Here is a 13,723-nt window from a genome sequence, read left to right as displayed (position 1 = left end):
TATAGATTTCGCACTGTTCATTCTTTTTTTTTTATATTTCAGATAGATAATTTTCCATGACTTCAATGAACCTATTTTATACATAAATTTTAATTATCATTTTAATTATGTCTTTGCATTTTTCCAGGGGATTTGGGGGTGTCACTCTGAGTTGTTGCTCTGCATTGGTGTGTAGATAGTTGGGGGGGGGGTCGCGTATGTGTGTGCCTGTAACCTTTCCTCCTCCCCCCTCCCCTGTGTCGTAGGTGCAGTACTCACCGTTGTCGTCTGCGCCGGCGTTCGTACTCGTGGTAGATGAGCAGGTAGACAATAGCTGGTAGGATGTTTAATTCGGGTTCCATGCTGTCCTCCGTCCTTGTGGAGTGTGTAGAGGTAAGCGTTTTCCCGTTCGTAGTCTGTTTCCGCCGTGTTTTTATCGGCGGGGCTCCTGCCCCGGAAAAGGTGGCGGATTGGTGAGTTGTGATAGGGTGGGCGGTACATTGTCTGCCGCCTGCCTGTTGGCGGTGACCGCTGCGCTGTTTGTCTGTCCCGCCATGGCGGTCGGAGTGTTAAAGTGGCGGGCTGTGTTGGCGGTTGCCGCCAGGGTCAGAATTCCTTTTTTTTTACCACCTGCCTGTTGGCGGGTTGGCCGCCGCTTTATCACCGACCGCCAGGGTTGGAATCACCCCTTTAGTCTTTTTTTCGGAGATTTTTCTTTACCGGGACGAACCAGCAAATCAGGCCGGGTCGCAGTTGAGGCAAGCCGGTTAGAGTTGCTGCGACCGGTCGGTCCTTCTATGGAGCTTTTTTACAAAAATTCTCCAAACTTCTCCAAACTTCTGGGGCTTCTCCCAGATGTCCTTTTAAGGTTCTTTTGGGGTCCACAGCTCACCCCAAGGGTCTAGAAGTTCTGAGATGATCCTTGGGGGGGGTGCGGACTACAACTCCCAGAATGCACCTGGCGCAAACTCCTTTTTGGCCACTGGACAATGGTCAGCTGGTCGCTTTCTTCAGGAGTTGGTGCAGGGGACTCTGGTTAGCAATTTTTCACCTGTAGCAAACAGGGAGTCCCTCCTTGAACCAGTTGAAGCCAGGCAAAGTCCTTCTTGTGGTGAAGCCCAAGTGTGCAGCTGGTGCAGTCCTTCTGAGTGCAGGTTCCAGGTGCAGGCCAGGGGTCCAGCAGGGCAGTCCTTCTTCTGTCGTTCTTCCTTGTTTGATGTGGTAGGGAACTGAGGTGTGGGTGCAGGTCTGCCAGTTTTATCCTTGCTCCTGGGTGAAAAGCAGGGGGGTCCTGGTTCTCCAATCAGGTGCAGGGTCCTTCCCCCTGTGATGACCACTTCCTGGGAAGTGTGGCTAAAATCAATCCCAGGAGGCAACATTCTTTAAAAATCCATCATGGCTGAATCTGATTTTTGGAGGTTACATCTGGCTGAGCCCACCCACTGGTGTGGCTAAAAATCATAAACACACCCCTCTCCTGCTCTCTCCTAATCTAATCAAAGGGGCACCTAGTTGTCTGGGGTTGCAGGATGTGGGGGTGTTGCTGGTTGCTCCAAATGTCCTTCTCTGCCTTTGAAGACCAGTTTGGCAGCCCTCCCCCTTCCTGCCTCACCATCTGCTGAGGGGAGATTCCTTCCCACAGGCACATTCCTTTGTGTGAAGCCAGGCCACTTCACACCTCATCAAGGCAGCTTGGCTAAGCTGCTAAAGGCTGGCCAATCAGAGCACAGCAGCAAAAACAATGCAGGGCTGAAATTGGCAACTTTTTAGGTAAAGTTTAAAACTCTTTACCTGAACAAGTTATATTAAATCCAACAACTGGAAGTTGTGGGATTTATTACAACGATTAATTTGATACCAAATTCTTGGTATGCATCATTTAAGGAGACTTTAAAATTTAAAATAAAGTCTACCCATTCTAGCCTATGAAGGCCATTTACTAAAATGAGGGAAAAACGAATTTGGCTGTTTTTACCTCACCAGGGCTTATAAAACTATTTTTATAAAGTCCCTGCTTATAGTTACATGGCACCCAGCCCTAGGGGCACATAGGGCACACCTTAGGGGTGACTTATATGTAAAAATAAGGTGGTTTAAGACTTTGGAACTACTTTTAATTCCAAAGTCGAATTTGCATATAACTTTAATTTAAAAGCAGCCAGCAAGGCAGACCTGCCTTTAAAATGACACTGGGCACCTCAGCAGTGCACCTATGTGTGCACCACCTATGCTGTGGTCCCTAAACCTACATGCCCTACCATATACTAGGGACTTATAGAAAGGTTCACTTAGCCAATTATAATTAGCCTAATTTGCATATCCATTTTACACAGTGCACATGCCCTGGGACTGGTTAGCAGTACCCAGGGCACCGTCAGAGTCAGGAAAACACCTGCAAAAAGTGGAAAATGGGGGCAAAAAGTTAGGGGGCCTCTGCAATCAGCCCTGTTTTCTCACACCCAGGGACACAAAAGTCACTTTCTACAGCACCTGGATCCATCTTCAATTAGCTCCTGACCTCCAAGAGGTGCCTCTCCCGGTGACTCTCCCATCCTGGGCCCTTGAAAATGTGTTTTGGTTCTTGAAATCAAGATTTGGGGCTCTTCGTGACTGCTAATGGGCCGCTCGCACCAGAATCACGCTGCTTGCACAAAGAATCAGTGAGAGCAACAACACGTTTGTTTCTTCACATGCAAGCATCACCACTCACGGCCAAGAAGCTCTACTCTATCGGACTGCAATGCCCAGCTGACTCTTCATGCCCCCACACCACCACCAGTGATGCTGTCATTGCTCCCTGCGAACTTCTTCCATGTGAGCAGGGCTCTTGGCTAACTTCTTGAGAAGGTAAAACTTCAGTGGAAGTTGTCAGGACTGTGCCCAACCCGCGCTTCATTGTGGCTGGCATGAACTTTTGGATTTGACCTGGTCTAGCACAACCAGATAACCCCTGTTGGAGCTTTATGCTCTTACGCACTACATTTAAGTTTATTCTTTAAAAAATCATATCTCAACTTCTACTTATTGGATTTTTGTCATTCTTGTCTTGTTTTGTTAAAAAAAGTAGGGTCTAATGGTCTGCAGAGGAAAGAAGAGCTGAGGCTGAAAAAAGTCCATCAGAGGAGAGCAGAGGCAGAACCAGCCTTGGAAAAAAAAGGACCTTGTTCGCTCATGATCTGAGTCTTATGAGTTGGACTTGAAGGCCAAACAGCTGGTAGAGTCTAACACAAATAGTGGCAGCAATAGTGCAGTGTCCAGTGGTGAAGAAAGGATCCACATGCCTATGAACTCTGTGCCTAACTTCAAGGAGGGGGATGACATTGTCGCGTAGACTCTCATTATCCTAATGAGACTACTGGATTTTTGGGCGGCAAGATCGTTCTCAGTGTGGGGGACTAAGTCTGACCTACGGTGAAGGACTCTTGTCACCCCAAACCCGGTTGTTGCTCCGGCTAACTAGCAGTGCCTCATCTCTCCCGAAGGGAAGAGACGATTGGGCAGCCGAGCGCATGACATTTTAGTACTTCCCAGGGAAGTCGTGGTCACTCAGGTCACAACTGGTTCTCTCATACACAGTGCAGTCTCATATATAAATGACAGAGGTAGTTACAGTTTTAAAGATTTGTTTAATAAAATGACTGCATTTTAGATAACAAAGCGTGAGCTGCTATAACCAGAACTATACAACACAGTAGGATCGAAATAGTAACAAGGAGAGTGAAACACAAGAATAAGGCTATCATAGTGCAACTAAATTATGTTCTCTCTAAGTTATATTTTGAGCACAGCCTATGAAGCTCTAAGCATGCCTTTCAGGTTCCCCTGGGAGGACATCAACCCTCATACCTGAGCAAAGGTCTGTAATCTGCATCAGCATCTGCAACAGGGCAGTCAGCATCTAGTTGTGGGTTGCTGGTCAGAATCTCCCTCTTATGTGTACCAGGATTAGAAAGTGTTTTTATAACTAACATGCCGATGTTCTAAGAAACGTCCCTACGTAAGAATGTGTACTTTCTATGAACCCTAGAGACTAAACTTCTACCACATCTATCGGCAATATACCAGACTGTATCCTTGACTGAAGCACAGAGCGAGCAAGAATGTATTGTTTGAGAACACAGTGCTAAAGTAAGCTAAACAGTGTGATAGAATGAAATAAAACAAGACCGTGAAACTGGTTATCGTAAAATAACAGTGCAAGATTAAATAAAAAGCATCTAGGGCAAAGTGCACAGAGGCCTAATACATTAAGCAAATGCGCGTAAAGCTATATTAAAAATGGCTACACTACAACATAGACAGGTGGTTTGAAGCATCCAAGGTTACTCCCAAGGTGCATAGGATCCCTGAGGAGAGTTGATGGGCAGGTATATGGAGGCATGTGTTATTCAAAAAGCGGACTGGGAGGGTTAATGGTCCAGTGTATAGCCTCCCTTAATTAATAGTGTATGCCAAAAATAATGATACACTGTTCCAAAGAAAGGTAACAGGAGAAAGAACACAGGGGAGTCCTAATTTTTAGGATCAAGAGTCCTCACACACCCAACTGGGTGTCATGCTTCATCATTGGATATGCTCCTCGTCAGACCGACGCTGCAATGTCTGACGGGCACCCCCTGAAGGGGGGCTCTTTGCCGGAGATCTTTTCTCAATGACGCCAAGACCTCAAGAGTGAGTTTGGAAGAAAGAAACAAGGAGATAAACAAAAGAAACTTAAATTGGTCAAGACCCAAACCTCAGGGTAACAATTTTATTAGTCCACAGTGGGTAATGGTCAAGATTAAAAAATAATAAGGAGAGTGAAAATGAGATAATGATCAATCGCTCTCTACCACATTTATAGGGAAATGGAAGGTAAGGAACTACCAGACCATCTCTTGAAAAGGGTCAACATGTTTTGCGTCCCTGTGGTCCAACAGGATCCAGTGACGCTTCCTCAGGACCAAGTGGATAAATGCTTCTCCTTTTATGAACTGAATAGACTCCTATAATCTGACACTGTCAGTTTTTATGTCTCCAGTCACTTACACTAGTCCGCTATGTCTCAAACTTGTTATTCCTAAAAGTCATCCTGTAATGAAATGAACACAGGTCTCACAGTGATACTTCAGTCTCAATGTACTCTTACTGGGGTGGATTCATCAATTATGACAAAGGAAAAAATTTGTCAATCTGTGAGGCACACAGTGATTGTGTCAACAGTGACAAACTCATGCATGCAAGGCGAGTATGAGCTTACCCTCCCTTTTGAGGAACGGGCTTCATGGGACAACGTAGGCCTAATGCCAGGCCCCAAAATTCTGGTAGTCAAACAAACAAAAGACAAACATGCCTGTTATTGTAGAGTTGCATCATCCAAAAAAGGTGGCTATACGTTAACATGACAGCAATAACCGACCATATGTCGTGTGGCTAGGTGAAATACAATGATAAATGGGTAGGACAATGATTAGATTGAACTGGACATACATAATGTAATCTAACCTCTTCAGATGTCCACAAAACAATCATAATAAAAAGAAACAAAAGACACTAGGCTAGTGGTTTTCTGTTGTTTCATGGATCATGGGTTTAGTCTGTCCGATCTTAACCAAAGTATAATCTCGTAGGGCATATATGGTCCCAAGGCCAAGGCGGGATGGATAAGTAATCTCACTATCACAATCCTCAAAGAATGCCACCCTTGCAGTTCAAATAATGACAAAATGTATGAAAATCACCTGTTTAGTGTCAATCATGGAGTCTCATTCCTACTCCTCTAGTAATAACTAAACACCAAAGTCAATTAATTAGTGCACATCAAGGGAGAAAAACTCCCACGTTTGTTCGATCAATTCCGTATAAAGGAGTCAGCGATGCTGTCCTTAAATTACTTCTACTTTTGTTCACCCATTAAAAAAGTAAAAGACAGCAAGAAGCAAAACATCGGTGTCATTCTGTACAACAGGAATATCGGTTATATGCGACTTACTAGCATGCTCCTGGTCCTATGCGGGTAACCTACTCCTGGCTGTGCTCCCATAACAATGGAGAAGCCGCGGAACAGAGGGTAGAAAAGCCCGCAACCCGGAAGTGTGCGCCTAACGTTGATGCTCGCGTTACCAGGTAACGGAGCCCAGCGTGTGGAAGCAAGGCTCCGATCTCTCTAGCGGGCCGTAGTCATAAAAAGAAGACAGTGGCTCCGCAGCAGTTGAAAAAAGGAAACAGCGTATTTAATCTTGGCTGATCAGATGTCACAACGAAGCCCTTGTGGGGGCTTTCCAAAAATATATATACAAAATCGCCGAGAAACAGTAACAAACCAATATTAGGACATAGGCACGGAAAACAAAGTGAGGGCATGATGAGCCCCAATTCTACTGATGTAAAAAACGGATCTCAGTGCAATTGTCAAGGGTAAAGGGGGAAGTTAGTGAACCCCTAAAAGTGTGTGAATTATCATTGTAAAAAACTGATCCAGGGGATATCATCATTCAACCCCTTGAGATGTGTGTTTAATTTGTACACCCAGTGCTGTTCAAGTTCAAATAGTGATCTCATCCCCCTTTGTGAGTAAGTCTGCAGGACTATCCACCACATGTCATCTGGGCTGTGATTAACTTCTGTGTAGTGAATGCTAAGTTTAGTCGTAGCTCGACCGCATTTGATATTGCTACGATGCTCATTTATTCTCAGTTTCACTGCCCTGGTGGTCATTCCCACATAGCGTAAGTCGCACGAACTTATGTGATCAAATAAATGCAATCACGAGTGTTACAGTTGGTATGCTTCAATAGTTGCCATGTCCCTATTGGTGCCAGTTCAAGGGTGTCCAAACGTTTTGTGAGTGTACACACATTACAATTCCCACAAGGAAAGTGACCTACAACTGGCGGAAGGTCCCAGAGGGCCCTTTGTCTACAGACACCTGATCTTGTATAAGGGTTAAGTATTTTAGGTACCCACTACAAACCCGGGCAGCCTCCTACAATTGTGCTACCCACTACTGTAGCCTTTCAAACGCGTACCTGTGTGAGTAGTGTAAACTGCCAGGTCGACTTGGCAAGTGTACCCACTTTCCAGGCTCAACCCTCCCTTTTCATTACATGTGATTCACCCTAAAATAGGCCCTGGTTAGACACAGGGGCAGGGTGCAGTGTTTTCAAAAGCTTGGACATGTACTTTTAAGTTTAACAGGTAGTTAAAAAGGCTTATAGTTGTTTTCCACTATTGCAAGGACGATCTTTCCCACAGCCTTCAAATTGGGAAAAGATACAAATATGGAGTGTGGTGTCTCTGAACTCTCAATTTAAAATTACATCCGTTGGTGAAGGTGGTTTTTAAATTGCAGTTCTAAAAAATTCAACTTTTAGTAAGTTGCCATTTTCTTACTTTAACCATTCTGTGCCTTAGCCTATTTCTGAATACACACCTGGGTTTAGGTGACAGCTACATTTGTGCATTCTCTCCATACAGCCACAAACAGCAAGGGCTGGGTGTGACAAGAGATACATCTCCATTCACCTGCATACTGATAGGCACCGTGGGCAGGCACAGGAAGAGGCAGTTTTTTCATACATCTGAATAGGCTGTGTCCTGCCCTCACACAAAGGGCTGATTTCCCCCTACTGGTAGACTGGATGCACAGCTGGATTCAAAGGGATCCTTGTGCACTTCAGAGAATTCTTTTGAAATTACAGGTACATCAAAGGCCTTTATGAGCATAAGTACCGGGCCTCTGAAACCATATACCCTGAACCCTTCTGGAATGAGGAGATTCTACCAGGAAGAAGGACGGCTGTGCTGTCAGGAGGGGCTGCCACTTTGCTGTTTCCTCTACTGTGTTGGCCTGCTACTTCTTGCCTGGGAGTGAGAGAATTGACTCTAGCTCCCTACATCCTGCAATGTATAGTTTCTCCGAAGGCCTGAGTTTGCCTCATGTTTCTGAAGTCTCAGGGATATCAAAGATTTCACCTGCATCATACTACCAGCCCCTAGGCTCCTCTGCTGTGAGTCCTGCTCTGCCAAGTGGTGCCTAATCCATACCTGGGCCCTTGCAGGTGGAAGTGGTCCTGCAACACAAGAACTGACACAACAACACTGGCACATTACTTGGGACCGACGAATCCCACTGCAGAAACGCCTCTTTGCCTCTGCCTGCACTGAAGCCGCAGACTTCGCTTGCTGACTGTGCACTGCAATGACCCCTACTTTCAACACAGTCCCAGCTTAGCTGAAACAGCACTGATGCATCGGAACCACTAGTCATCGCTTCTGCATATCTATGCATTGACGATGCTGCTCGATCAGGAAACGACCCATCACCTGAGACACATTCCCTCCTCTAGATCAACTCATCACAACGAGCTTCTCTAAATCCTCTGCAGTGAAGATAAGAGCCCTTTCCCCAGACGCACGAGCCATTGTCTCTTCCAGACCGAGGTCACAGCAGCACTTGCAGTGTATGTCCCCTCGAAGATCAGGTATCAAGTGATTCAACAGTCAGAAAATGGCGGTCACGTCCGCGGCGGTGCGTACCATTACCGCCGGCGTACATCGTCATTGGCTCCTGGGACCCATAGGGTTCAATGTTAACCAATGCAGCATTGCGCCGCGGTCTTCGACCGCCTACCGCGACAGTGTACAACGCCAGCGCAGTTACCTCACATCCCATTTTCCCAGTTTAGAGGTCAGGCAGCTGCCATTTCAGGGGCCCACATGGCCTAATTACCAACTGCGTCACACATACCTAGGCCTTGTCTCACAACACAAATACAGGCCACATTTTGTGTATGAATGGTGTTCTGTGTAGTCTGTGGGTACATACCTCTGAGTTGTTTGACTCTGTGGTCGCTGTTGTCCTTCATAGGCACCGTCCGCTGGGACATGTGAGGAGATGGTGGCATCCTCCGGTGTACCGACCGCTGGTGGACCTGTCCACAATGGAGGAAAGAAGTTTGATCATCACCTACAGGTTTGACCGTGCCACAATCCAGGAACTGTGTACACAGTTGGAGCCTGACCTGATGTCAGCAATCTGCCATCCCACAGGAATCCCCCCTCAAGTGCAGGTGCTATCAGTGCTCCATTTCCTTGCAAGTGGTTTATTTCAAACAACAGTGGCCATGGCATCAGGGATGTCCCAACCTATGTTTTCCAACGGCGGACTAGGAGGGTGATCGAACTCACCTTCGGCCTCCTGAAGGCCAGGTTCAGGTGCCTGCATATGACAGGTGGATCCCTATTCTACTCACCAAAGAAGGTGTGCCAGATCATCGTGGCCTGCTGTATGCTTCACAACTTGGCTTTGCGACAACAGGTGCCTTTTCTGCAGGAGGATGGTCCAGATGGCGGTGTTGTTGCAGCTGTGGAGCCTGTGGACAGTGATGAGGAGGAAGCAGAGGAAGAAGACGTTGACAACAGGGACTCAGTCATCCAGCAATATTTCCAGTGACACACAGGTGAGAAAACATTCCTGCCTACTACAAGTACTTTCACACTTCTACCTCTCTCCTGTCTGTCGATTTCACCCAGTGTATGGTCACTGAATTGTCATTTTCCCTTACGGTTTCACAGGTGTGGTTTCCAACGTGTGTCATCTGCTTAGATTCCTCATGGACTTGAGCTGTGTGACATGGGTATATTGACATTACATTTGAAAAAGCATTTTGTCACTGTCATTGCTAATATACAATTTCTAAATCACAGACTGGCTCCAGATTGTTTTGTGCTTCAAGGATGTTTATTGAAGTGCTCAATATTGGAGGGGGTTGTTAAATGATGAGGGGGGATGGTGGAGGAATGTCCATGGCAGCGTCCAGTCTATTAGTCTCACAGGTGCATTGCCCATATGGGCATAGGAAGTGGAGCTGGGGCAGTTCCAATATAGACAGGGTTACAAAGTGGGACAGTGGTTTGACAATCAGGGTGGTCTTATTTCTTGGCCGGGGTCTTGGCATCGTGCTCTGTCTTGTTCCTGGATCTCAGGGACCGCTTGCGGGGTGGTTCTCTGTCTGCAGGGGGTGGGGTGCTGGTGTGGTGGTCCTGTGGCGGTGCCTCCTGTCCACTAGCGCCGGCGGAGGTGGTGGGCTGTTCATCATTCATGCTGGTGTCAGGGGCCCCTTGGAGTGCCACAGTGTCCCTCCTGGTGTTAAGTATTTCCTTCAGCACCCCTACGAGGGTGCCCAGGGCGGAGCTGATGGTTCTGAGTTCCTTCCTGAACCCCAAATACTGTTCTTCCTGCATGCACTGGGTCTCCTGAAACTTGGCCAGGACCGTTGCCTTCATCTCCTGGGAGTGGTGGTAGGCTCCCATGATGGAGGAGAGGGCCTCGTGGAGAGTGGGTTCCCTTGGCCTGTCCGCCCCCTGTCGCACAGCAGCCCTCCCAGTTCCTCTGTGTTCCTGGGCCTCCGTCCCTTGGACCGTGTGCCCACTGGCACTGCCCCCAGGTCCCTGTTGTTGTTGGGGTGGTGGGTTATCCCGGGTTCCCTGTAGTGGTGGACACACAGCTGATTGACGTGTCCTGGGACGGAGGTATGGGCCCGCTGGGTGGGTGCTGTGCTGGTGTTACCAGAGGGTGGAAGGTCTGTGGTGGGCTGTGCCTGTGTGAGGGGAACCGACTGTCCCGAGGCCCACGATGGTCCGGGCTTGTCATCTGGATCCAGTTGGACAGAGCTGCTGTCATCACTGTGGGCCTCTTCTGTGGGTGAGGTGGAGATGTCTGGACCCTCCTGTCTGGTGACGTTGGGTAGTGGTCCTGCAGGGGTGTAAAAGCATGATTATTGCATCTGTGTGTGTCATGGTGTGCAATGGGTGGGTGACCGTGTACCCCAGTGCTAGCATTCCTGTGTGGGGGCTTGTGGGATGATGGTTGAGGGGGGTGTTATGGGTATGTGCAGTAGGCATGCTTTGGTGATGGGTGTCCATGCTTTGTTGTGTCATGCAGGGCTTGGTGTTGGGATGTGTGGTTTGTGTTATTAGTACATTTGTGAGGAGTTGAAGTGATAGTGGAGGGGGCGAGGGTGGGGGTCTGTGATAGCATGCAGGTAGGGTGGGGGATATGGTAGTTAAAGGTTTGACTTACCAGAGTCCATTCCTCCACCGACTCCTGTGAGGCCCACAGGATGCAGAATGGCCAAGACCTGCTCCTCCCATGTTGTTAGTTGTGGGGGAGGAGGTGAGGGTCCGCCGCCAGTCCGCTGTACCGCCAGGTGGTGTCTGGAGGCCACGGAACACCCCTTCCCCCGTAGGTCATTCCACCTTTTCCTGATGTCGTCCCGATTTCTTGGGTGCTGTCCCACTGCGTTGACCCTGTCGACTATTCTTCACCATAGCTCCATCTTCCTTGCAACTGAGGTGTGCTGAACCTGTGCTCCAAATAGCTGTGACTCTACCCGGACGATTTCCTCCACCATGACCCTGAGCTCCTCCTCCGAGAACCTGGGTGGAAGTTGTGTGGGTGATGGTGTTGAGTGCCTGTGGCTGCTAGTTTGTGGATGGTGGTGTCTCTCTCTGGCCTTCCTTCGGAATTTTTGATAGTAGGGGTTTGTGGGTGGTGTGGGTGTGTGTTTTATATTGTATTGGGTGTGTGGTAGTGGTGTGCGTATGTGTATCAGGTATGTGTATTTGGAATTGTCCAATGTGGCAGTGTTTTGTAGAAGTGTGTGTATTTTGAGCGCAGCGGTGTGTACCGCCAATGGAATACCGCGGTTGAAAGACCGCCGCGTGGATTCGTGGGTCGTGATAGCGTGGGCGTATTTCTGTTGGCGTGACGGTGGAGGTTTTGTTTTTACCAGTTTATCACTGACCTTTGGTGTGGCGGACTTGTGTGGGTGTCTGAATTTTGTCGGATTTCAAGATGTGGGTCATAATAGCTGTTGCGGAATTCCGCGGCTGCGGCGGTGTGTTGGCGGTCTTCTGCACGGCAAAAGCGGCTTTTACCGCCAATGTTGTAATGACCCTCAATGGGTGTGTTTGTGACTTACCCTGACTAAGATTGTGGGTCCTGCCTGAGGATGCATACCTCTGTCAACTAAAAACCCAACTCCTAACATTGGTGATCAGCAGTGAGGATTGGACTTGTTTTGTGCAGTGCCATACAGTGACTTAGTGACTACACTACTATTCCATACCAAAGACCAATTGGAATTATTTTCTATTCTCCCCGATTGGCATTTTTTATTTTTTCTTAAATTATGTCTCCGACTGAAGGATCTACACCTTCACCTGCAGAAATGGAATTTGAGCTGCCCAACCTGGAAGTTTATGCTGTGTCCCAGCTCAAAGATTTCTGCAAGGGAATTGGACTTTCTCCCAATAGCACCACGAGGATGGTGGACTTGCAAAAGATGCTGAGGACCTGAGCAGATGCTCACTGTGCACTGGATGTAGTACCAGGAGAGGACGAGGAGATAGATGACCCAGAGAGGTTCCCTGCTGGGGGTACATCTGTGGTAGCGGGAGAAGAAGTGACCCAGAATTGGAGCTTCCTGGCAGGGCAGGGAGCAGCGTCTCTTCATGTGGCCTCTCCCCAGAGGAACTGGCTGAGAGAAGAGATAAGAGGGAATTCAAACTACAGATGGAAACAAAATGGAGGAAAAAAAGATGTTACTAGTTCATGAGAGGAGCTTAAAGGAGCTGGACATCAAGGCCAGATAGGCAGATTCCAGCAGTGATGTTGGCAGCATACCTGCAGTACCTGAAGGAGAGAGAAGGGTTTGAATACTCATGGATCTGGTGCCCAGAGTTGTGGTGGGAGATGACATCGACAATTGTTTTCCACCTATGAGACAGCACTGAGGGTGGGCAAGACTCCCGAGGAGCATTGGGAGCACAGTCTGTGGAAAAACATGCCCACTGTGGGGCGAGACGCACGTCTCACATTATGGTATCCCCCAAGGAAAACCATCATGCTCACCAAGTTTGGGCTGACCCCTGAGAAGTGTTTGGGTCCAAACTGGGGTGGCATGGTGAACGAAAGAACGATGGATTAAACCCAGATCTGTGACTGGGGGTGAGTGTTTGAAAAGGTTCAGCACCCAATCCATCATCCTTTTGTGTTCCCTGAGAAGTATTGCCATAGATTCAGGGACAACCAGCAGCTCCCCAACCTGTCCTAGATATATTTTACCCCAGCAAGACAGTGAATGGGTGGGTGACAGGCTGCAAAGTTAATGAATATGTTGGGTTGTACAATTTAATTATGAGAGAGCACACATTTTGTAGAGTTGCACCGGCACCTAGTTGGCAGTAAGCTGACTGACCCCAGAAAGCTTGCTGAGGATGCAAACCTGTGGGCTAATATTAGCGTACCCAAAAAGGTATCTGGGGGGTACACCTACAAACGTGATCAGGGTTTCAACCAGAAAAAAGAGGGGGGAGACATTTTTTAAAACAAGGAGTTCTGACCCTGCGCCAAAAAAAAAAAAAATTCTTAAGGGAAAAGTGGGAAACTCCACTTCAAAGGCCCAACTGCATATAAGTACTTGCACACCACCAACTCATTACTCTTCTGGACCTGTGGATACTCTGCCAAGAAGAAGGAATGTTGTGATGCTAAAAGGACTGCCACTCTGCTGAGCTGCTACTCTGCTGAGCTTCAGCTTTGCTGACCTGACCTGCTTCCCTCTTGCCTGGCAGTGAGAAGGAGTGGACCTGCATCTCTACATCCCAGAACCAAAGTGACTGCAAGGGCTTGCTGGTTTATCTTCTGTTTTTTAAAGTCCCAGGGACACAAAAGTCACTTTCTACAGCACCTGGATCCATC

This window comes from Pleurodeles waltl, chromosome 8 (assembly GCF_031143425.1).
Source record: "Pleurodeles waltl isolate 20211129_DDA chromosome 8, aPleWal1.hap1.20221129, whole genome shotgun sequence".
Taxonomy (NCBI): domain Eukaryota; kingdom Metazoa; phylum Chordata; class Amphibia; order Caudata; family Salamandridae; genus Pleurodeles; species Pleurodeles waltl.
This window is presented reverse-complemented; position numbering follows the sequence as displayed.